Source organism: Ranitomeya imitator, chromosome 10, assembly GCF_032444005.1.
Source record: "Ranitomeya imitator isolate aRanImi1 chromosome 10, aRanImi1.pri, whole genome shotgun sequence".
Taxonomy (NCBI): domain Eukaryota; kingdom Metazoa; phylum Chordata; class Amphibia; order Anura; family Dendrobatidae; genus Ranitomeya; species Ranitomeya imitator.
Window position 1 is genome coordinate 55,835,652 of NC_091291.1, and position 24,275 is coordinate 55,859,926.

Here is a 24,275-nt window from a genome sequence, read left to right on the forward strand (position 1 = left end):
ATGGGAGCAGTGCAGTAGGTTTTTTAAAATTAGGAGAAAAGGGGCCCGGGGATTGGAAGAGTAGGATTGGGGGAGGGGATTTATGCAAAAAGGGAGGTGGGGGCTTGGGAAAGTGCGGGAAAAGGGAGATCAGTCACCTTAGACGGGCGAAGTGAGTGGACCTGCTGCCACAGCCTCTTACCATGTCTACCGTGGACAGCCTGGTCGCTCAGCTTCGCCGGGAGGCTAGATCCAGGAGGGCCGGATGGCTGGAGGAGCAGCTCACAGGGCTGCTCGGCGACAGTGGGAGCCAGGACAGCGGGAGCCGGGGCAGCAGAACCAGGCGGACAAGGCCGCCAGACAGGCTGTCCCCAGACACTACACCGCGCGGCAGGCGCAGGCCGCGGAGCCCCTCCCGGGACCCTGCGGGGGCTGGGGGACGCGGCGGATCCACCTTGCCCGCCCCCTCCCCCGGCAGGAATCCACCTGGCGGCCCTGCCGGCGCGAGGCGGCGCGGTGCTGGGCGAGCGGTGCAGACGCGGCAGGCCGCAGCACCAAGAACGGCAGCCTCTACCCGCCGGGGAGCATCTCCCGCGGTGGCGGCGACGCGAGCGACGGTGCGGGGGAGGAGCCCAGCGGTGGCGGCAGCATCCACGAGGCAGGAGCCGGGGAGTATTGTGGCGGGTGCAATTGCGGCGGGTGCACCCGGATCCCATCCCCCCAGTGCACCTGGCTCTGCGACAGGACGGCAGAGCAGATTATCGGGGTGGACGGCGGCGGCATCACGGCAGGGAGCGAGTCGCGGTCGCACCACAGGAGCGGCGTCCAGAGGAGACAGCCCAGCGTCAAGAAACAGAGGACTCACGGAGCCGGACAGATCCAGATCCAGCAGAAGGTCGAGGGACCGGTCGCCTTCGCCAGTCTTGGTCCCCCCTGGTGACGTGGAGGCCAGGGGCGCGGGCCTGGGGCAGATGAGCGGCACCGATGATTCCGGGAATGAACATCGCGACGAAATGGACCAGCAGGATTCAGGAAACACGGCTGGTGGGGACACAGCACCTGCGCAGCCACGTGAGTACATGTCCAGTATTTTTCCAGTGCCGGGTTTTTCGGGTGTAGTGGAGCGGGGTGGGGGCAGTAATGAGGTTCCGGGTATTAGAGAGCTTTTAGCGGGTATGTCGCAGATTTTGCGTAGATTGGATGGGGGCGGGGGTAGCTCAGTTGCTAATAGTGTGGGATCGTCGCCCGCTGGGGCCTGGGTGTCGGTTGCTGGGGGTGTAGCAGGGGGTTCGAGCGAGATTGCGAGCTCGGGTAGTGGGCCGCCTGTCTCTGCGGCGGGGATGTCGGTGTCGGTGCAAACGGAAATGGGAAAAGGTGATACCGTTAAGTTAGACGATGTTTTGAGGGTCCGCTGGGGGCCCATTTGAAGAAGGAGGTCAGGGAAAGGATTTGGAAAGATGAATACGTAGAGATCTTCTCTCTCTTTCCTTTAGAAAAATTTAACTTGGATAAAGGAAAGAAAGACGACAGCAAAAAGGAGGAGGAAGAAAAGAGGCGTTGGCGCCTTATTCCTCAGACGTTCGTTAACTGGCAGCAGGCCTTTGCCATTCTAGCGAATGTTATAGGGGAGAAATTCCCCGAGAATTGCTCAGGCCTGTTTTGTTATTTGGACGCTATTGGAGAAGCGCATCGTACCTACGGGGGCCAGGCTTGGCTGAGATACGATGAACAGTTCAGGCAGCGAAAAGCAGTGAGGCCGGAGATAAGGTGGGACCAAAAAGACATCGGGTTGTGGTTGAAGGTGATGGCTCCGGTGCGTTATGGGCAGTCCTTTCAGGGGGGAGGGGGGGTAGCAGTCAGCAGTCAGGACAAAGTGGAGGACACGGGTCTCAGGGTTCAAAGGAAAAATCTGGGACATGCTGGCAGTTTAATGAGGGCCAGTGCAAGTATGGCACCACCTGTAAATTTAAACATGTGTGCTCCCATTGCAATGGGGCCTCTCACGGAGTCGCTAAGTGTTTCAAGAAATCACGTGGTAAGCCATCAGTGGGTGGCTGTCATGATTCCAATGGCAGGGAATCACAAAAGGACAAGCACCAACGAGCTCTAGGGTGATGGAACCTGAGCTGACCGCGACCCTAAACCTGAACACACAAATAACAATAGCCGGGGAACGTGCCTACGTTGATCCTAGACGTCTCGCACCAGCCGAAGATCTAACTTCCCCTATTAGAAGAAACACAGACCTCTCTTGCCTCCAGAGAAATCCCCCACAGAAATAGCAGCCCCCCACATATAATGATGGTGAAATGAGAGGAAGGCACATACACAGTATGAAAACAGATTCAGCAAAATGAGGCCCGCTAAAACTAGATAGCAGAGGATACAAAAGTAAACTGCGCGGTCAGCAAAAAACCCTTCAAAAAACCATCCTGTAATTACTTGAACTCATGTTCCAACTCATGGAACATGAGGAGCAATTACAGCCCACTAAAGCAACCAGCAGCAAAGAGACAATTATATGCAAGCTGGACAAGACAAAAATAAAGCAAAACGTGGAACAAGAAAATCAAAACTTAGCTTGTCCTGAAGATTACTGAAGCCAGAAGCTGAGGTAACAAAACACTCTGATAACCTTGATAGCCGGCGGGGAAATGACAAGAAAGCCCGGTTAAATAGGAAACTCCCAAATCCTAATAGAACAGGTGGACACCAGAGACAGCAGAACACAAATCACCCAGTACCATCAGTAACCACCAGAGGGAGCCCAAAAACAGAACTCACAACAGGTGGCGGTCAAGGGGGTGACTCCGGTGAGGGTTCAAAAGATGGCCCCCTATCTAAGTAGATACCCGGATGTTAAAAAGGCGGAGGTTATTAGGGACGGTTTTCTTGAGGGGTTTAAGATCCCTCACCCGACGCATGTTGTTCCTTTTTCTACAAAAAATTTGAGATCAGCTAGCTTGCATGCGGAGGTTGTTTCGGCTAAATTGGCAAAAGAGGTTGAACTGGGAAGAATGGCGGGGCCTTTTAGTTCGTTGCCCATGGCTGGAATAATTGTTTCCCCGCTTGGGGTGGTGCCCAAGAAGGAGCCGAACAAGTTCCGGTTAATTCAGCATCTTTCGTATCCCAAAGCATCCTCAGTTAATGATGGGATTGCGGAGGAGTTGTGCTCCGTTGTTTATACATCGTTTGATGCGGCTGTTCGGTGGGTGTGAAAGTACGGGCCTGGAGCATTGCTGGCAAAAACGGACATCGAGTCGGCCTTTAGGCTCTTGCCGGTGCATCCGCAGAGCATTCCTCTGTTAGGTTGTTGGTGGGAGGGTGGTTTTTACTTGGATACGTGTTTGCCTATGGGATGTTCGATTTCCCGTGCATTGTTTGAGACTTTCAGTACCTTTTTGGAGTGGGTAGTGAGAGACGTATCGGCCGTTCCTTCTGTCATTCACTACTTGGATGACTTTCTGTTTGTTGGTCCACCGGATTCAGCAGTGTGCGGTCATTTACTTGGTACCATGGAATGGGTGGCCGGACAGTTTGGTGTTCCTTTGGCACAGGAAAAAACGGAGGACCCCTGCACGGTCCTGAGTTTCTTAGGGATTCTCATTGATTCTGAAAAAATGGAGTGTAGGTTGCCGGATGATAAGTTGGAGTTGCTTAAGCAAGAGGTGAGTCGGATTGGAAAATTGCGGAAGACTTTGTTGAAGGAGTTGCAGTCGCTGCTGGGCCGCCTGAATTTTGCTTGTCGTATTATGCCAATGGGCAGGATATTTTGCTGCAGATTGTCCAGGGCGACGGCGGGAGTCCGGTCGGCTCATCATTTTATTCGTTTGGGTAGAGAGCATAAGGATGACCTTCTTGTTTGGCAACGTTTTTTGGAAGGCTATAACGGCAGGTCGCTTATTCAGCAGGAGGATCTGAATGCTTTTGATTGCGAGATCTACACAGACGCAGCAGGTGGAGTTGGTTATGGGACCTACTGTGGAGGAAGATGGAGCGTTGGGGTGTGGCCAGAGGATTGGCGAAAGAAGGGGCTTACCAAGAATTTGGCATTGTTGGAGTTGTTCCCGATTGTGGTGTCGGTGTTTGTTTGGGGTGACAGCTTTCGTGACCGGCGAGTACGTTTTCATTGCAATAACTCGAGCGTGGTGTCCGTGATTAATAGCTTATCTTCTTCTTCCCCCCCAGTAATTAGGCTGGTCAGGGAGTTGGTCTTGAGATGCTTGGAGTTGAATGCATGGATTTCGGCGGTGCACGTGCCGGGAGTTCAGAACAATATAGCTGACACTTTGTCTCGTTTGCAATGGGACCGATTCCGGGATTTGGCTCCAGATTTGGAGGCGGCAGGAGCAGCATGTCCTTTGCATCTGTGGCAGGTGGTTACGGAAGGGGAGGCCGATTGATCCAAGCCTCGGTGTCAAACAGGACATGGTCAGATTATGCGGCGTCATGGGCCATGTGGGAAAGTTGGTTGTTTCAATGCGGCTCGGCTGAGTCAGATAGCGACAGGGCAATGGCGTTATTGGCACTGGTAGGTAAGGTCGTGGAGTGGGGTTGGTCCGTGTCTAGGTTAAGCAAGTTTATAGCAGGTTTGGCTTTTGGTTTTCAGTTGCAAGGATTGAGGGACGTCACAAAGGACTTTGTTATACGGCAGGCGTTGAAAGGTTTTCGTAAGGGTAATTCGACTTTTGATAAACGTAGGCCCATTTCTTTTGGGATGTTGCAGCGGTTAGGGGAGGCCTTGGGCGTCATTTGTTCATCTCAGTTTGAGGTGGTACTGTTTCGATTGGCCTTTTCTTTAGCGTTTTTTGGAGCTTTGCGTCTGGGTAAATTGGTTTCCCCGAGCAAGGACAGGTCGGGTGGTCTTTTGGCGGAAGATGTAGTTTTTTGGGAAGGGGGAGTTGCTTTTTGGATAAGGCATTCAAAGACGGATCAGCTAGGTAGGGGAAAGAAAGTAGTGCTAGGAAGGGTGGCGGGTAGAGGGATGTGTCCGCAACGCTGCTTAGAGGCATATTGGAATTTGTCATCGGTCAGGTCAGGCCCTCTGTTGCAACACCAAGAAGGGGATTTCTTGTCACGTTTCCAGTTTGTAGCCATTTTGAAGAGGGGCTTGGGTTTACTGGGTGTTAACCCGGAGAATTTCAGCTCGCACTCTTTTAGGATTGGGGCCGCGTCCGAGGCCGATGGTTTGGGCCTCGGGCCGGAGGTGATCAAGAAAATAGGTGTCATGATCCGTTCCGGAGTTTAGTTCTGTCTGCCTTTTCTCTGGGTGGATCATGTCAAGGGTTAATTTTGATCTGCCTCATTCTGGACTCGGGTTTGCTATTTAGCTCCCAGGTATCCTGAGGGTGGTGTCAGCTATAGCTCTGTCTTTGGCGTGTGAACCTGACTGTGGAAGCCCTTGGTTTGTCCTACTGAACCCTGACTTGTCCTGTGTCTGTTATCCCCCCGCCTGCCCTTTCCCAGTGTCTCTTTGTCTGTCTGTTTATCTGCTTGACTCCCTGGTTATGATATCTTGGCTTGGCTCTTTGACTCTGTTTCAGTTTATCCCTTTGGTACCGTATTTTGCCCGTTCTGGTTTATTGATCCCTTGCTATATCCTGACTATCCGTTCTGTCTGAATCCGTTTGTACTGTTGTGCTCTGACTTGGTTTTCCTGACCTTGCTCTCGCCACTAGGTGGCGTCTGTTCAGTTGCTCTGTGTGTGCAGTCTGGCTTCACTACCAGGCTCCCCCTGGTGGAGGTTGCGCTGTACTGCACTGCAGCTGCATGACAATAGGCAGGTGGAGTTCTACCTGTCTTATGTGCGGCATTAAATCAACAATGCTGGGTGAAGAAGTGCGTTTTTTGCGGATTGTTAATTGTGGTTGTGTTTTCCAGGTCGTGCCCCTCTTTTGGCGTGGATTGTCGGACACTCTTTCGTATATTGGGGCGCTCTCTGGGCCGATGCGCGCGCGAATGGTAGGCAACTGGGTTTCGGCCGGGAGGCAGTGATCATCCGTTGGATGGGGATTCGTGGTATGTCGTGGCGTAGTTTCTTGCCGGAATTCTCCCGCGCCGCCCGTCTGGATCGCCCCCCGGATATTCTAGTGGTTCACTTGGGGGGTAATGATTTGGGGGCAAAACCGGTGAGGGAACTCATTCGGGATATCCGTTATGACTTGTTGAGGCTGTGGGTATCTTTTCCCGGTATGCTGACAGTGTGGTCGGACATTGTGCCACGGAAGACGTGGCAGGAGGCCCGTTCCCACAAAGGGATTAACAGAGCCAGGGTAAAATTGAACAGGATGGTGGCGAGTTTTGTGTCCCGGAATGGGGGTATTGCCGTGAGGCATTTCGAGCTAGAGGCCGGGGTCGGTAATTTCTGGAGGGATGATGGAGTGCATCTTAATGAGATCGGGATGGATTTATGGGTGCTCGGTCTACAGGAAGGAGTAGAAAGAGCTTTGGCGGTGGTGGGGCACTCATGAGCCTGAGGTGGTCAGGGCTGTGCGTGTGTGGCGGGGGGTGGGGTTCTTGGAGTTGGTGATGATGCTGATAGGGTTGATCTGGCTTTTGGTACGGGCTCTGGACGGGGTGTTTACCTTGGGAGCTTTGTGGTTGGTTTGCCCGAAAAAGGTTACATGGTGCCCTCGAGCTGGTGATTACGGCTGAGGGTAAATACGTGTTTTTTGGTCAAAATTTTGGGTAGGCTCTCTGCCTATTATGAGCCAGATTTTTTAGCTCCAAGAGCCCCCCCCCTCGAGGTTTTATATTTACTGTTTACATGTTGTTATTTATGTATTTGTTTGTTAATAAAATGGCCGTTGTGGCCAAATTATCCAAAAAGAAATTAACGTGGTGGTGTGTTTTCTTGGGTAATAAATGGAAGGGTTAAGAGGGTGCAGGGTAGTTGGGGGTGGGGGATGCCTTACGGAAAGGATCCTTTATTGGCCATACGCGGTCATGAGTATATAATTTGTTTATTGCCTTTTCTATTTTTAATACATGTTTTTAACACTTGTCAAGCATATTGTGTTTTCAAATGGTGGCAGATAACTTATTCAGTATGCAACAGTTGCACTCCATCTTTTCTTTAATTTCTTCTTTCTTAGACCTCTGGCCTGATGCCAAGGATTGCAAGTCGTAATCCAAATTCTCAGTCACCTATCAGCATTTTATCAGTATCAGAATCCCAAGATCATACTATTCTCGTCTTACCTAACTTTCACCATTGTGCAGCCTTGTTCTTTCTTCTCAGTCACTCAGCGCAACAACTCTCTATTGCCACCTGAACTCTAGCAACGCTGCCCTTCTAGATTCTTCTGTATACTTAATAAATGCTTGGTCACACCTAGAGCTCAAAAAATGAGAAGTTGAGGGTATGAAAACCTCACTCTACTGTGCTCTTTATAAGAAACATGCTCTGCAATTACAGTCTGTTGTATAGCAACAGAAACACATGGGCTACTTGCACATTGAACAAGTCTGTAGAAACCTGTTCACACCACCAAAAAACTTGAAGACACAAAAAAGCACAGTGAGGTCAAAAATACTCTGTTGTAAAAAAAATCACAGGAATAAAGCAAGTGCTTGTCAAAAGATGGAAAAAAAACAGGGTTTTTAGTTCATACTTTTTTTGCAAAAAATTGTATACTAAGCTGCTCCACCAATTGTCAAGGTATACCCTGATAGAGCAGTCCTATCTAATGTATATAATCCCTATCTGATGTATTTAAAACCTGATCATCTGTATAGTACCTGTATAAGCAGGGTTCAGAGAAGGAATATCCATGTGGACATGCAGGATGGAACAGCTTAAATGGAAATGACCCACAGAGGAGTGATGGACTCCCCAGTCTTGTAGAAACAAGAGAACAATTATAGAACCAGAAACACATGGGCTACTTGCACATTGAACAAGTCTGTAGGAACCTGTTCACACCACTAAAAAACTTGAAGACACAAAGGAGCACAGTGAGGTCAAAAATACTCTGTTGTAAAAAAAATCACAGTAATAAGCAAGTGCTTGTCAAAAGATGGAAAAAACAGGGTATTTAGTTGATACGTTTTTTTGCAAAAAAAATGTATACTAAGCTGCTCCACCAATCGTCAAGGTAAAAAATGAAAAGTTGAGGGTATGAAAACCTCACTCTACTGTGCCCTTTATAAGAAACATGCTCTGCAATTACAGTCTGTTGTATGTACAGTACAATTCACACAGAAGTAACTCACTAACCAGGAACATCCCCCTTTTTGTCCCCAGAACTCCTTCCAACTCCCCACTGAATTTCTTCCCTGTCCAGCTGACTTCAGTACAACATATTTCTACTACAAAACTGCAGTAATTGCATAACAATTAGAAATTGACAATACAGCGTATGACAAATCTCTTCATTAGGTCAACAGCAGCAGATCTCCAGAGGAGTCAGCCATCTTCCACTCCTTCACCCACTATGCCTGGCAGGTTACACCTGATATATTATGCCATATTCAGGCTAATCAAATAAAATAAAAAATTGACAATGTGTGCACTACTTCAGATACATTGATGGATCTTCGCAGTAAGCAGAGGTGTCTTTTAGAGAGGTCCTCTTTGAGTTATAGTACCTTCTATGTGTGCTTGGATAAGGAAAAGCATGGAACTTTCATTAATACAAGATGTGCCTTGTTTGGTTTATATCCAAGGGCTAAAGGATGAAACATTTATGACTTTCCATTTCCAATTTTACTCCGGAATCGTAAAACATAAATAAATAGGACATAAATCTTATTACTCACAGGAGTACATTTTGTGAGGTCTTCCACTAGAAAGCAAAATGCAAAGTTCAGTTCATGCCATAATGGAAGTTGATAGCTTTCTTCTTAAAATTAACTGTACTCAAGAGGGAACAAAAATTGGAGCATTGCCTGTAAGACTTCATTGGCTAGATCTCTGCAATGACAAGTTCAACCACTAACTTCCAAGAGAATTTTTGTCTTGGTGATTTTGCATAAAATGTTTTCTATGAAATTACACAAGTTCCTTTTCTATTGGGTCCACTACTGCGACCATGACAGTAAGTTCTGAAAAATCAGATGCAATGTAGCCCCTGCCCTAAACTGTCCCATTCAAAGTCATTGTATATATCCTGTGAGGAGCGAGTTGTCAAACTGTTTGTTTCTACATTCCCTTTTTCGTCATCTTAGATCTCGATTCTTCAACCCTTTTGAAGTTCTCTGGGCACAGATGGCAACTGCAACCAGAGAATATTGGGAAGCACAATTGTTTTCCCTATTCCACGTCACGTGCTCCCTATTTCACTGACATTGTCTTTCGTGAGTTTACAATGTATTGATCTTTTTGCTAGTTATCGCATTATCGCCCACAATGCAGATTTTTATTTACTATTTCATTTGAGTCCTGACTGGGCACACAGAGAGGTGAGTCATTAGTTAGGGTCCATCCCCTTGAGGTCATCTTGTCACTGGAAGATTCTTTTATGCTTTTTGATTAAAAAAAAGTTAAGTCAGCACCTCAAGTTTTGTACATGTACAATAGTGGAATTCATGTATTCATCAATTGCAACACCCTGACGTACAGTGTGTATGTGTATGTATATTGGCCACAGCATATTTGTGCACCTGTAGTGCACTTAATAGTTTATGAACATTATGTTATTTCTATCTGTTAGGACAATAAATGTTCAAAAGTTCAAAACAACTCTGGAATCTGGAGGCTGCAAAATTTGGTCAAGCTCCAGAACCTTAAAATATTGTCGTGATTCGAATAAACCTTGTGTATGCCACGCTCATCCCCATCATAAACATTGTCCCTTTCTATTATATACCTACATTATCTCTAATCAAAGGAAAAGTCATCGCCTCTGAAAAATTGTGAAGCAAAATCCAACCTGGGTGTAGCGTCACCTGGGATTACATAGAAACTAATGCCTTGAATCATTCTATTCAGACGGCATGTAGGGGCAGTCACCTGTACCAGGTACAGACTGGGACTGAAATTCAGTCCTGGCATTTGAAATCACACAGGCCGATGCTGTCACTGTCCCCAAGCACAAGATGGGATATATTGCTAAAATTACCCTGAATGGAGGAATGGAAGATTTACTTCAAAACCAATATTTCTAATGATACCCGTGGCCTGCTGTGGTAAGTGACGGAGTCAGCGACTTTGTGCTTCGTCACAACTCTTAGCAGTATGGGTGTCTTGAGAACACCGATTCTGGTAACAACCTAGCAGACAAGGTGGCCCATGACCAGAGAGGCCCTTCTGGCATTTGCTTGAATTGTCAGATGGCCAGTCTGGCCCTGCCTGTACCTATCAACTGTTGCTGGGTGGCCGTCCTTTCCCTACAGAGAATGTAGTTGGGTGAAAATTCTCTTGTACCATCCTTCTAGAAATTCCCATACAGGAAAAGGGTACTTCCAACAAGTATATGAAAAACAAAAAACAATTGTAGCAAAAAAAAGTCATAATATAGCAGTCTTTATTGAAATGTATCATAGACAATCAGACAAAGCAAGGTAAAAAGGAGAATGTGGAACAAAGAAACCCACTCACCCAAGGGCCAACTACATAATGACAATATATATAAGCTAGATTTAAAAAAATGATGTACGGAGGTCATAATTCACAAAATACAGTTGTATGAAATAATTCGAAAAAGTGTCAGCAATAGTAAGGAAAAAATCCTATGAAAAAAGATCAAATATAAGAGGATGATACCACAAAGCAAGGAACAAAAGCGGTGTAATGGCCAAATGTGTAAATGCCTTCCTGAGAGGAGCATGAGACAAATATCAGTAATGGGCTACAGACTGGTGGGGTAATATACCTGTTCTAGGAACTTTCCTTAGTCAATAACACATATCTTATATATAGGAACACTATTGGGTTGGTTTCTATATTTTGATGATAAAAGAAAACTAACTAGCATACCTCTACCCCACCTTCTTGGACATGCAATTCAGACATTTCAGCACATGTTGCTGGGAGTGACTTTATAGGGGGTTTTATTTAATGCATGAGAGAAGAATATTCCTGATTTCTCATGGGCGCCACCCCCTGCTTTGAATGTATTCTTTATTGAGGATGTAGACGGACGTGTCATTGGAGGAGACGTAATTTGGCACGTGCCTGTTTATATTTGGACACACCCTTTGGAAACATGGAGTAGCCATAAACTACCAATTAAGTAGAAAAAATTATTAAAACATTTCATAAAAACAGTAACCATTAGTTACAAATCAAGTATGGAGAGCAACAAAAAGATCCAAAATAGGTGAGGAAATTACAGGGCAGGAAAATGCCTCGTGGAAAATGGTAGAGGACAATGGATCTGAAGTCTGTCGCAGAAAAGCTGTCCATAATTAATGTTGGGGAGGGAATAAAGTGCAAAAGTGCAAGTAAGTAATAAAGAGAAAGTGACAAGTGCTTAATTGGAAACGGTGGTAGCCTAGACACAATATATTAGATTATTCAGAGAAGACAAACCACAACAAAATAAGTATTCAATATACAGTAGATTACTAATTGTATTGATTAATTACATAGTTACATAGTTATTAAGGTTCAACCCATAGCCTAACCTAACATGCCCTAACATGTTGCCCTAATAAGTTGGCAATCACAGACAGTAAGGTAATACAAAATGAAGGTGCCAAGGGCACACTAGGTGAAAACGCAAAAGTTATACCAATGTATCCACACTGTCAAATAGATTATGGATTAGATTTATGTGACATACTTCAGATCCCTAGTCCTCTCCCCTTTTCCACCAGCCCTCTTCCTGCCCTGTAATTTCCTCCCTTCTTTATGACTCTCCCCTGTTGGCTTTTCATGGTCACACAAATGGCCGTGCACTGCAGACTTCTGAAACATGGCCTCCAATGTGCGCATGAACTCTGTGCTCTTTCACCTTATCGATCCGTATAGTCATCTATAGTGCAACGCGCACATGCATATGACTTCACGAGGCCATGATGACGACAGGCGGTAGTGATACTCATGGCTGGAGCGGCAGCTCACATGCACTGCTCTAATTTGGCACCTGTGGACTCTTTACAAATATTGGATGGGACAGCACCATTCTGACATCTCCCCCTTGAGATAGCTACACACGAAACATGCGTCGGGGCTGTGCTAGTGGGCCAACTTAATCCTCTCCTACCATGAGTTAGCAAAATAACTTATAATCTTTCTTCTCTGTTTCACCCTTTCAGCTTACAGCCATCTCTGGTTTGTTATTACATAGGGTATTTAGAGACTGTCTATATAAGTGCTTTGCACATTGAGAGCTGTTTGATATTTTGGATCCATTTGTTGCTCTTCATTCTTGATTCCTCCTTATTTGACATATTTGTAACTAATTGTAACTGTTTTTGTGAATTGTTTCAATAAATTATATTTTTAACTTCTTTGGTGATTTATGCTGTTATATCAGTATTTATATAAAAATAGTCATAGACATTCGCTCTCTGTTCATCTTATAGTAGAACAAAACACTTCATGGCTGTCTTATTTATATTTATTTATATAGCACCATTGATTCCATGGTGCTGTACATGAGAAGAGGTTACATCAAAATACAAATATCACTAACAGTAAACAAACTAACAATGATTGATTGGTACAGAGGGAAGAGGATCCTGCCCTTGCGGGCTTACATTCTACAGGATTATGGGGAAGGAGATACTAGGTCAGGGGTTGCAGTAGCTCCGATGGTGTTGAGTTGGCCACGAGGTCATTGCAGGTTGTAAACTTTTTTTTTTAAAGAGATGAGTTTTCAGGTTCCGTCTGAAGGATCCAAATGTGGCATATAACCGGATGTGTCGGGGCACAGAATTCCAGAGGATGGGGGATATCTTGGAGGTGATTCGGTGAGGAGCGAATAAGCATGGAGAAGAGAAAGAGGTCTTGGGAGGACCAGAGATTACATGAGGGAATATATTGGGAGATTAGTTTGGAAATATATGGAGGAGAAAGGTTATGGATGGCTTTGTAGGTCAGTGTTAGTAGTTTAAACTTAATACACTCGGAAATTGGGAGCCAGTGAAAGGATTTGCAAAGAAAAGAAGCAGGAGTGTAGCGAGGAGAGAGATTAATTAGTTGAGCAACAGAGTTAAAGACCGACTGGAGGGGTGCAAGAGTATTAGACGGTAGGCCACAGAGGAGCATGTTGCAGTAGTCGAGGCGGGAGATTATTACGGCATGCAAAAGCATTTTAGTAGAGTGAAGGTTGAGAAAAGGACGGATCCTGTAAATATTTTTGAGCTGGAGGTGACAGGAGGTGGGTCATTCCGAGGCAGCGGATTTCCGGGACAGGGGAAAGTGTGATTTCTTTTATAGTGATAGATAGATCAGGTAGGGAAGATTTGCGAGAAGGAGGAAAGATAATTAGCTCAGATTTGTCCACATTGAGCTTGAGGAAGCGAGAGGAGAAGAAGGAGGATATGACTGATAGACACTCTGGTATTCTGGACAGCCAAGAGGTGACATCTGGGCCAAAGAGGTAGATCTGAGTGTCATCAGTCATCAGCATATAGATGGTACTGGAAGCCATGGGACTTTATGAGTTGTCCCAGGCCAAGGAGTCCTAGGACAGAGCCTTGAGGCACACCAACAGAGAGAGGGAAAGATGAGGAGGTAGTGTGGGAGTAGGAAACGTTAAATGTGCGGTTGGTAGGGTATGAGGAGATCCAGGATAGGGAAAGGTCTTTGACACCAAAGGAAAAGAGAATCTGTAGTCGGAAGCAGTGGTCAACTGTGTCAAAGGCAGAGGAGTATAAAGAATTGTCTGTTAGCTTTGGCTGTAAGTAAGTCACTAGTGAGTTTGTTCAGGGCAGTCTCAGTGGAATGGTGGGGACTAGGGTTGAGCGAAACGGGTCGAACATTTTCAAAAGTCGCCGACTTTTGGCTAAGTCGGGGTTTCATGAAACCCGATCCGACCCCTGTGCGGGGTCGGCCATGCGGTACGCGACTTTCGCGCCAAAGTCGCGTTTCAATGACGCGAAAAGCGCCATTTCTCAGCCAATGAAGGTAAACGCAGAGTGTGGGCAGCGTGATGACATAGGTCCTGGTCCCCACCATCTTAGAGAAGGGCATTGCAGTGATTGGCTTGCTGTCTGCAACGTCACAGGGGCTATAAAGAGGCGTTCCCGCCGACCGCCATCTTACTGCTGCTGATCTGAGCTTAGGGAGAGGTTGCTGCCGCTTTGTCAGAAGCAGGGATAGCGTTAGGCAGGGTCCATTAACCACAAAACCGCTTGTGCTGCAGCGATTTGCACTGTCCAACACCACCCTCGGTGTGCAGGGACAGTGGAAGTTTTTTTTTTTTTTTTTTCCCCTCAGCGCTGTAGCTCATTGGGCTGCCCTAGAAGGCTCCCTGATAGCTGCATTGCTGTGTGTACGCCGCTGTGCAAACCAACTGCTTTTTTCAAAGCACAAATCCTCTTGTTCCTTCCTTTCTGCACAGCTATCTTTTTTGTTTGTCCACACTTTTTATTTCATTTGTGCATCAGTCCACTCCTTATTGCTGCCTGCCATACCTGGCTGAGATTACTGCAGGCAGGGAGATAGTAGCTGCCTGCCATACCTGGCTGAGATTACTGCAGGCAGGGAGATAGTAATTGTAGGACATTCCCTGTTTTTTTTTTTTTTTTTTTTTTGGTGGGAGATTAAGATTGGCAATTTGGCATTTCTGCTAGAGTGCCATCCCTGTGTGTGCCATCTCTCTCACATAGTGGGCCATAGAAAGCCTTTTCATTTTTCTGTATTTTTTTTTGTGGGGTGTATAAATTCTCCCTGATAAAAATACAGTGGGAGATTAATATTGGCCTTTGGGCTTGTGTGCCAGTCCTGAGTGTGCCATCTCTCTCACAAATAGTGGGCCATAGAAAGCCTATTTTATTTTTTTTTGGGTTTTATAAATTCTCCCTGAAAAAAAGGGAGATTAATATTGGCCTCTGGGCTTCTGTGCCAGTCCTGAGCGTGCCATCTGTGCCAGTCCTGAGCGTCCCATCTCTCTCACAAATAGTGGGCCATAGAAAGCCTATTTAATTTTTTTTTTGGTTTTATAAATTTTCCCTGAAAAAAGGGAGATTAATATTGGCCTCTGGGCTTGTGTGCCAGTTGTGAGCGTGCCATCTGTGCCAGTCCTGAGCGTGCCATCTCTCTCACAAATAGTGGGCCATAGAAAGCCTATTTAATTTTTTTTTTGGTTTTATAAATTTTCCCTGAAAAAAGGGAGATTAATATTGGCCTCTGGGCTTGTGTGCCAGTTGTGAGCGTGCCATCTGTGCCAGTCCTGAGCGTGCCATCTCTCTCACAAATAGTGGGCCATAGAAAGCCTATTTAATTTTTTTTTTGGTTTTATAAATTTTCCCTGAAAAAAGGGAGATTAATATTGGCCTCTGGGCTTGTGTGCCAGTTGTGAGCGTGCCATCTGTGCCAGTCCTGAGCGTGCCATCTCTCTCACAAATAGTGGGCCATAGAAAGCCTATTTAAATATTTTTTTGGTTTTATAAATTTTCCCTGAAAAAAGGGAGATTAATATTGGCCTCTGGGCTTGTGTGCCAGTTGTGAGCGTGCCATCTGTGCCAGTCCTGAGCGTGCCATCTCTCTCACAAATAGTGGGCCATAGAAAGCCTATTTAATTTTTTTTTTGGTTTTATAAATTTTCCCTGAAAAAAGGGAGATTAATATTGGCCTCTGGGCTTGTGTGCCAGTTGTGAGCGTGCCATCTGTGCCAGTCCTGAGCGTGCCATCTCTCTCACAAATAGTGGGCCATAGAAAGCCTATTTAAATATTTTTTTGGTTTTATAAATTCTCCCAGAAAAAAAGGGAGATTAATATTGGCCTCTGGGCTTCTGTGCCAGTCCTGAGCGTGCCATCTGTGCCAGTCCTGAGCGTCCCATCTCTCTCACAAATAGTGGGCCATAGAAAGCCTATTTTTTTTTTGGGGGGGGTTTTAGAAATTCTCCCTGGAAAAAAAAAGGGAGATTAATATTGCCCTTTGGGCTTGTGTGCCAGTACTAAGCGTTCCATCTCTCTCTCTCTCTTAGTCAGTGGGCCATAGAACGCCTATTTTTGGTTTTATTTGTTTTCTAAATTCTCCCTGAAAAAATCATTTTATTTTATTTGGTTTCTAAATTCTTCCTGATAAAATCATATTTTTTTTATTATTTTTTTTTCTAAAGTCTCCCTGAAAAAAAAAAAAAAAAAAAAAAAACAGTGGGAGATTAATATTGGCCTTTCTGCTTGTGTGCCAGTCTTGACTCCTGGGTGTGCCATCTCTCTCTCTCTCTCTCTCTCTCTCTCTCTCTCCAATTGTGGTCCATAGAAAGCCTATATTTTTTTTCCTTGATTTGGGTTCCAAAATCTACCAGAGAAAATAACTCCATCAATCATTGGTAGAAAAATATTGGCCTCTGGGCTTGTGTGCCACTCCTGATTCCTGTGTGCGTCATCTCTCAGTCAGTGGGCCATAGAACGCCTATTTTTGGTTTTATTTGTTTTCTAAATTCTCCCTGAAAAAATCATTTTATTTTATTTGGTTTCTAAATTCTTCCTGATAAAATCATATTTTTTTTATTATTTTTTTTTCTAAAGTCTCCCTGAAAAAAAAAAAAAAAAAAAAAAAACAGTGGGAGATTAATATTGGCCTTTCTGCTTGTGTGCCAGTCTTGACTCCTGGGTGTGCCATCTCTCTCTCTCTCTCTCTCTCTCTCTCTCTCTCTCTCTCTCCAATTGTGGTCCATAGAAAGCCTATATTTTTTTTCCTTGATTTGGGTTCCAAAATCTACCAGAGAAAATAACTCCATCAATCATTGGTAGAAAAATATTGGCCTCTGGGCTTGTGTGCCACTCCTGATTCCTGTGTGCGTCATCTCTCAGTCAGTGGGCCATAGAACGCCTATTTTTGGTTTTATTTGTTTTCTAAATTCTCCCTGAAAAAATCATTTTATTTTATTTGGTTTCTAAATTCTTCCTGATAAAATCATATTTTTTTTATTTTTTTTTTTTCTAAAGTCTCCCTGAAAAAAAAAAAAAAAAAAAAAAAACAGTGGGAGATTAATATTGGCCTTTCTGCTTGTGTGCCAGTCTTGACTCCTGGGTGTGCCATCTCTCTCTCTCTCTCTCTCTCTCTCTCTCCAATTGTGGTCCATAGAAAGCCTATATTTTTTTTCCTTGATTTGGGTTCCAAAATCTACCAGAGAAAATAACTCCATCAATCATTGGTAGAAAAATATTGGCCTCTGGGCTTGTGTGCCACTCCTGATTCCTGTGTGCGTCATCTCTCACTCAGTGGCCCATAGAAAGCATATAGTTTGTTACATTTGTTTTCTAAATTCTCCCTGCAAAAATCAATTTTTTTTTTTTGGGGGGGTTTCTAAAGTGTTCCTGAAAAAAATAAAAATAAAAAACAAATAATAGTGTGACATTAATATTAACATTTGTGCTTCAGTGACAGTCCTGCGTGTGGGGCATCTCTCTAATTTGCAGCCACCAAAAAAAGAGTGTGTAACATTGTGCCTGATTTTCGCGGTGGTCTCACCAACCTGTAAAGGGGTAGCTAAATCATACTGAAGTTATAGCTCACCGTGTAAGTTGTGTGACTGCAACAAATAACGTTAGTTTGGTTACGTTTTTAAAACAATGAGGAAGTCTAGTGGAAGAGGTCGTGGCCGGGGGCGTTCATTGTCAGCTGGTAATGAGGGTAGTGGTAGTGGTGGAGCATCAGGTGGTCGTGGGGAAAAAAATATTGCACCTAAGTCTGGAGCTGTGGAGCCAGGTTCGTCATCCGGCTACACAAGGCCTCGAACGCTCCCTTTTCTGGGATTAGGAAAACCGCTTTTAAAGCCGGAGCAGCAAGAGCAAGTTTTGGCTTATCTTGCTGACTCAGCCTCTAGCTCTTTTGCCTCCTCTCGTGAAACTGGTAAAAGTAAAAGCAGCGCGTCGTTAGTGGATGTTCACGGTCAGGGACAAGTCACTTCCTTGTCCTCTTCAGCAAAAACAACAACAGAGAAGAATGCAGCAGGCGACACAACGGGTTACTCCATGGAGCTCTTTACACATACCGTCCCTGGCTTAGAAAGTGAAGCAGTTAACAGTCCATGCCCATTACAAATTGAATCTGACATGGAGTGCACTGACGCACAGCCACAGCCAGACTACTATGCTGGTCCTTTGACTCAGACCACAACATTGCCCTCGCAGGGTGCTGATCAAGAATCAGACCCTGATGAGACTATGTTGCCCCATCACGAACGCTATACCACCGAACGACACGGTGACACAGACGAAGTTGCGCAGGAGGTACAAGAAGAGTTATTAGATGACCCAGTTCTTGACCCCGATTGGCAGCCATTGGGGGAACAGGGTGCAGGCGGCAGCAGTTCTGAAGCAGAGGAGGAGGAGGGGCCGCAGCAGGCATCAACATCGCCACAGGTTCCATCTGCCGGGCCCGTATCTTGCCCAAAACGCGTGGCAAAGCCAAAACCTGGTGGAGGACAGCGTGGCCATCCGGTTAAAGCTCAGTCTGCAATGCCTGAAAAGGTATCCGATGCTAGAAAGAGTGCAGTCTGGCATTTTTTTAAACAACATCCAATTGATCAGCGCAAAGTCATCTGTCAAAAATGTTCTACTTCCTTAAGCAGAGGTCAGAATCTGAAAAGTCTCAATACTAGTTGCATGCATAGACATTTAACCACCATGCATTTGAAAGCTTGGACTAACTACCAAACGTCCCTTAAGGTTGTTGCACCCTCGGCCAATGAAGCTAGTCATCAACGCAACATCCCTTCCGGCAGTGTAGGACCACCATTTAGCGCACCACCTGCTGTATCTGTGCAGGTATCTTTGCCAGGCCAAAGCAGTCAGGGTCAGGGAATCACCAGTTTCGTAGTAGGAAACACTGCATCTAGGGCACCGGCGGCAACAATACCATCTCCCACCGTCTCTCAGTCTGCCATGTCCACCGGCACCCCCGCTAGTTCCACGATCTCCATCTCTCCAGTCCAGCTCACCCTACATGAGACTATGGTTAGAAAAAGGAAGTACTTAGCCTCGCATCCGCGTACACAGGGTTTGAACGCCCACATAGCTAGACTAATCTCGTTAGAGATGATGCCCTACCGGTTAGTTGAAAGCGAAGCTTTCAAAGACCTGATGGACTACGCTGTACCACGCTACGAGCTACCCAGTCGACACTTTTTTTCCAGAAAAGCCATCCCAGCCCTCCACCAGCATGTTAAAGAGCGCATCGTCCATGCACTCAGGCAATCTGTGAGCACAAAGGTGCACCTGACAACAGATGCATGGACCAGTAGGCATGGCCAGGGACGTTACGTGTCCTTCACGGCACACTGGGTAAATGTGGTGGATTCAGGGTCCACAGGGGACAGCAAGTTTGGGACAGTTCTGCCTAGCCCACGGTCTAGTAAACAGTTGTCTGTAGCCGTTCGCACCCCCTCCTCCTCCTCCTCCTCCTCGTCCTCCTGCAGAAGCAAGAGCTCGTCCACAGACCGCAGTCGCACAAACACTCCATCCGCACCTGCCACTGTTGCACACCAGGTCTCCCATTATGGGGCAGCTACTGGCATACGTCAGCAGGCTGTATTGGCTATGAAGTGTTTGGGCGACAATAGACACACCGCGGAAGTTCTGTCCGAGTTCTTGCAGCAAGAAACGCAGTCGTGGCTGGGCACTGTAGATCTTGAGGCAGGCAAGGTAGTGAGTGATAACGGAAGGAATTTCATGGCTGCCATCTCCCTTTCCCAACTGAAACACATTCCTTGCCTGGCTCACACCTTAAACCTGGTGGTGCAGTGCTTCCTGAAAAGTTATCCGGGGTTATCCGACCTGCTCCTCAAAGTGCGTGGACTTTGCGCACATATCCGCCGTTCGCCTGTACACTCCAGCCGTATGCAGACCTATCAGCGTTCTTTGAACCTTCCCCAGCATCGCCTAATCATAGACGTTGCAACAAGGTGGAACTCAACACTGCACATGCTTCAGAGACTGTGCGAACAGAGGCGGGCTGTTATGTTTTTGTGGGAGGATACACATACACGGGCAGGCAGTAGCATGGCAGACATGGAGTTGTCAGGTGTGCAGTGGTCGAAGATTCAAGACATGTGTCAAGTCCTTCAGTGTTTTGAGGAATGCACACGGCTGGTTAGTGCAGACAACGCCATAATAAGCATGAGCATCCCCCTAATGCGTCTGCTGATGCAAAGTTTGACGCACATAAAGGATCAGGCGTCTGCACCAGAGGAAGAGGAAAGCCTTGATGACAGTCAGCGATTGTCTGGTCAGGGCAGTGTACATGACGAGGTACCGGGCGAAGAGGAGGTGGAGGATGAGGAGGATGATGGGGATGAGTATATTTTTAATGAGGAAGCTTTCCCGGGGGCACGGGAAATTGGTGGCGTGGCAAGGCCGGGTTCTGGTTTTTTGAGGGACACAAGTGACGTAGATTTGCCTGCAACTGCCCCTCAACCAAGCACAACCGCAGATTTGACAATGGGAACTTTGGCCCACATGGCGGATTATGCCTTGCGTATCCTCAAAAGGGACACACGCATTACAAAAATGATGAACGATGACGATTACTGGTTGGCCTGCCTCCTTGATCCTCGCTATAAAGGCAAATTGCAAAATATTATGCCACATGAGAACTTGGAACTAATATTAGCAACAAAACAATCAACTCTTGTTGACCGTTTGCTTCTGGCATTCCCTGCACACAGCGCCCGTGATCGTTCTCACATGAGCTCCAGGGGCCAGCAGACCAGAGGTGTTAGAGGGGCAGAAATCAGAAGTGGCGTTGGCCAGAGGGGTTTTCTGACCAGGTTGTGGAGTGATTTTTCTATGACCGCAGACAGGACAGGTACTGCAGCATCAATTCAAAGTGACAGGAGACAACATTTGTCCAGTATGGTTACAAACTATTTTTCATCCCTTATCGACGTTCTCCCTCAACCGTCATTCCCATTTGATTACTGGGCATCCAAATTAGACACCTGGCCAGAATTGGCAGAATATGCATTGCAGGAGCTTGCTTGCCCGGCAGCTAGTGTCCTATCAGAAAGAGTATTCAGTGCTGCAGGTTCAATACTAACAGAAAAAAGGACTCGTCTGGCTACCCAAAATGTAGATGATCTAACCTTCATTAAAATGAACCACAACTGGATTTCAAAATCTTTTGCCCCACCCTGCCCGGCTGACACCTAGCTTTCCTATGAAAAGGTCTTGCCTGTGGACTATTCTGAATGACTTTTCCAATCTCGTAATTTTCTTCACCTGATTGTCCAGCATACGACATGTTTCCACCTCACGAAATGGCCAAACTCCCCACACGGGGTCGTGCTATCGCCACTTTGCGCTTGGACCCTTGAGAGTGCTGTTTGTCTGAAGAGGTGGGTGTGGCCGCTTTTGGTCGACGGCACTGCCACTGGGTCCCTCATAGTACAATAAAGTGTCTCTGGCGGTGGTGGTGCGCACCCAACGTCAGACTCACCGTTGTAATATGAGGGGCCCTGTGCCTGTACCGCCGGCCACAAGCCAGTTCCCCCCCCCCCAGCTCAAACAGTGCTCTACCACTAGCAAAGTTATCTCTCACAGCTTCACCAATGTGTAGTCTAGGCGCTGACATCCTTCAATGCCTGGCACTGACAATACCATTGTTTTGACATTTTTGTTATGTTAGGCCTTCGAAGCCTGTCTGCGGTCACTCCTTCCACTAGACTTCCACTGACCAGACCACTGCTGCCCGTGTACCCCTGGAACCAATTTAAAATTGCCTACAGCCATGTGTTAATATTTTAGGCCTTCGATGCCTGTCTGTGGTCACTCCTTCCACTAGGCCTCCACTGACCACACCACTGCTGCCCGTGTACCCCTGGAACCAATTTAAAATTGCCTACAGCCATGTGTGATTATTTTAGGCCTTCGATGCCTGTCTGCGGTCACTCCTTCCACTAGGCCTCCACTGACCACACCACTGCTGCCCGTGTAACCCTGGAACCAATTTAAAATTGCCTACAGCCAGCCCAATTTTTTTATTTTAGGCCTTCGATGCCTGTCTGCGGTCCATTCTTTCAACTACTACTACACTGACCAGGGCACTGCTGCCCAAGTACCCCTGGAACCAATTTAAAATTGCCTACAGCCATGTGTTAATATTTTAGGCCTTCGATGCCTGTCTGTGGTCACTCCTTCCACTAGGCCTCCACTGACCACACCACTGCTGCCCGTGTACCCCTGGAACCAATTTAAAATTGCCTACAGCCATGTGTGATTATTTTAGGCCTTCGATGCCTGTCTGCGGTCACTCCTTCCACTAGGCCTCCACTGACCACACCACTGCTGCCCGTGTAACCCTGGAACCAATTTAAAATTGCCTACAGCCAGCCCAATTTTTTTATTTTAGGCCTTCGATGCCTGTCTGCGGTCCATTCTTTCAACTACTACTACACTGACCAGGGCACTGCTGCCCAAGTACCCCTGGAACCAATTTAAAATTGCCTACAGCCATGTGTTAATATTTTAGGCCTTCGATGCCTGTCTGTGGTCACTCCTTCCACTAGGCCTCCACTGACCACACCACTGCTGCCCGTGTACCCCTGGAACCAATTTAAAATTGCCTACAGCCATGTGTGATTATTTTAGGCCTTCGATGCCTGTCTGCGGTCACTCCTTCCACTAGGCCTCCACTGACCACACCACTGCTGCCCGTGTAACCCTGGAACCAATTTAAAATTGCCTACAGCCATGTGTTATTATTTTAGGCCTTCGATGCCTGTCTGCGGTCACTCCTTCCACTAGGCCTCCACTGACCACACCACTGCTGCCCGTGTACCCCTGGAAAGAATTTAAAATTGCCTACAGCCAGCCCAATTTTTTTATTTTAGGCCTTCGATGCCTGTCTGCGGTCCATTCTTTCAACTACTACTACACTGACCAGGGCACTGCTGCCCAAGTACCCCTGGAACCAATTTAAAATTGCCTACAGCCATGTGTTAATATTTTAGGCCTTCGATGCCTGTCTGTGGTCACTCCTTCCACTAGGCCTCCACTGACCACACCACTGCTGCCCGTGTACCCCTGGAACCAATTTAAAATTGCCTACAGCCATGTGTGATTATTTTAGGCCTTCGATGCCTGTCTGCGGTCACTCCTTCCACTAGGCCTCCACTGACCACACCACTGCTGCCCGTGTACCCCTGGAACCAATTTAAAATTGCCTACAGCCAGCCCAATTTTTTTATTTTAGGCCTTCGATGCCTGTCTGCGGTCCATTCTTTCAACTACTACTACACTGACCAGGGCACTGCTGCCCAAGTACCCCTGGAACCAATTTAAAATTGCCTACAGCCATGTGTTAATATTTTAGGCCTTCGATGCCTGTCTGTGGTCACTCCTTCCACTAGGCCTCCACTGACCACACCACTGCTGCCCGTGTACCCCTGGAACCAATTTAAAATTGCCTACAGCCATGTGTGATTATTTTAGGCCTTCGATGCCTGTCTGCGGTCACTCCTTCCACTAGGCCTCCACTGACCACACCACTGCTGCCCGTGTACCCCTGGAACCAATTTAAAATTGCCTACAGCCAGCCCAATTTTTTTATTTTAGGCCTTCGATGCCTGTCTGCGGTCCATTCTTTCAACTACTACTACACTGACCAGGGCACTGCTGCCCAAGTACCCCTGGAACCAATTTAAAATTGCCTACAGCCATGTGTTAATATTTTAGGCCTTCGATGCCTGTCTGTGGTCACTCCTTCCACTAGGCCTCCACTGACCACACCACTGCTGCCCGTGTACCCCTGGAACCAATTTAAAATTGCCTACAGCCATGTGTGATTATTTTAGGCCTTCGATGCCTGTCTGCGGTCACTCCTTCCACTAGGCCTCCACTGACCACACCACTGCTGCCCGTGTAACCCTGGAACCAATTTAAAATTGCCTACAGCCATGTGTTATTATTTTAGGCCTTCGATGCCTGTCTGCGGTCACTCCTTCCACTAGGCCTCCACTGACCACACCACTGCTGCCCGTGTACCCCTGGAACCAATTTAAAATTGCCTACAGCCAGCCCAATTTTTTTATTTTAGGCCTTCGATGCCTGTCTGCGGTCCATTCTTTCAACTACTACTACACTGACCAGGGCACTGCTGCCCAAGTACCCCTGGAACCAATTTAAAATTGCCTACAGCCATGTGTTAATATTTTAGGCCTTCGATGCCTGTCTGTGGTCACTCCTTCCACTAGGCCTCCACTGACCACACCACTGCTGCCCGTGTACCCCTGGA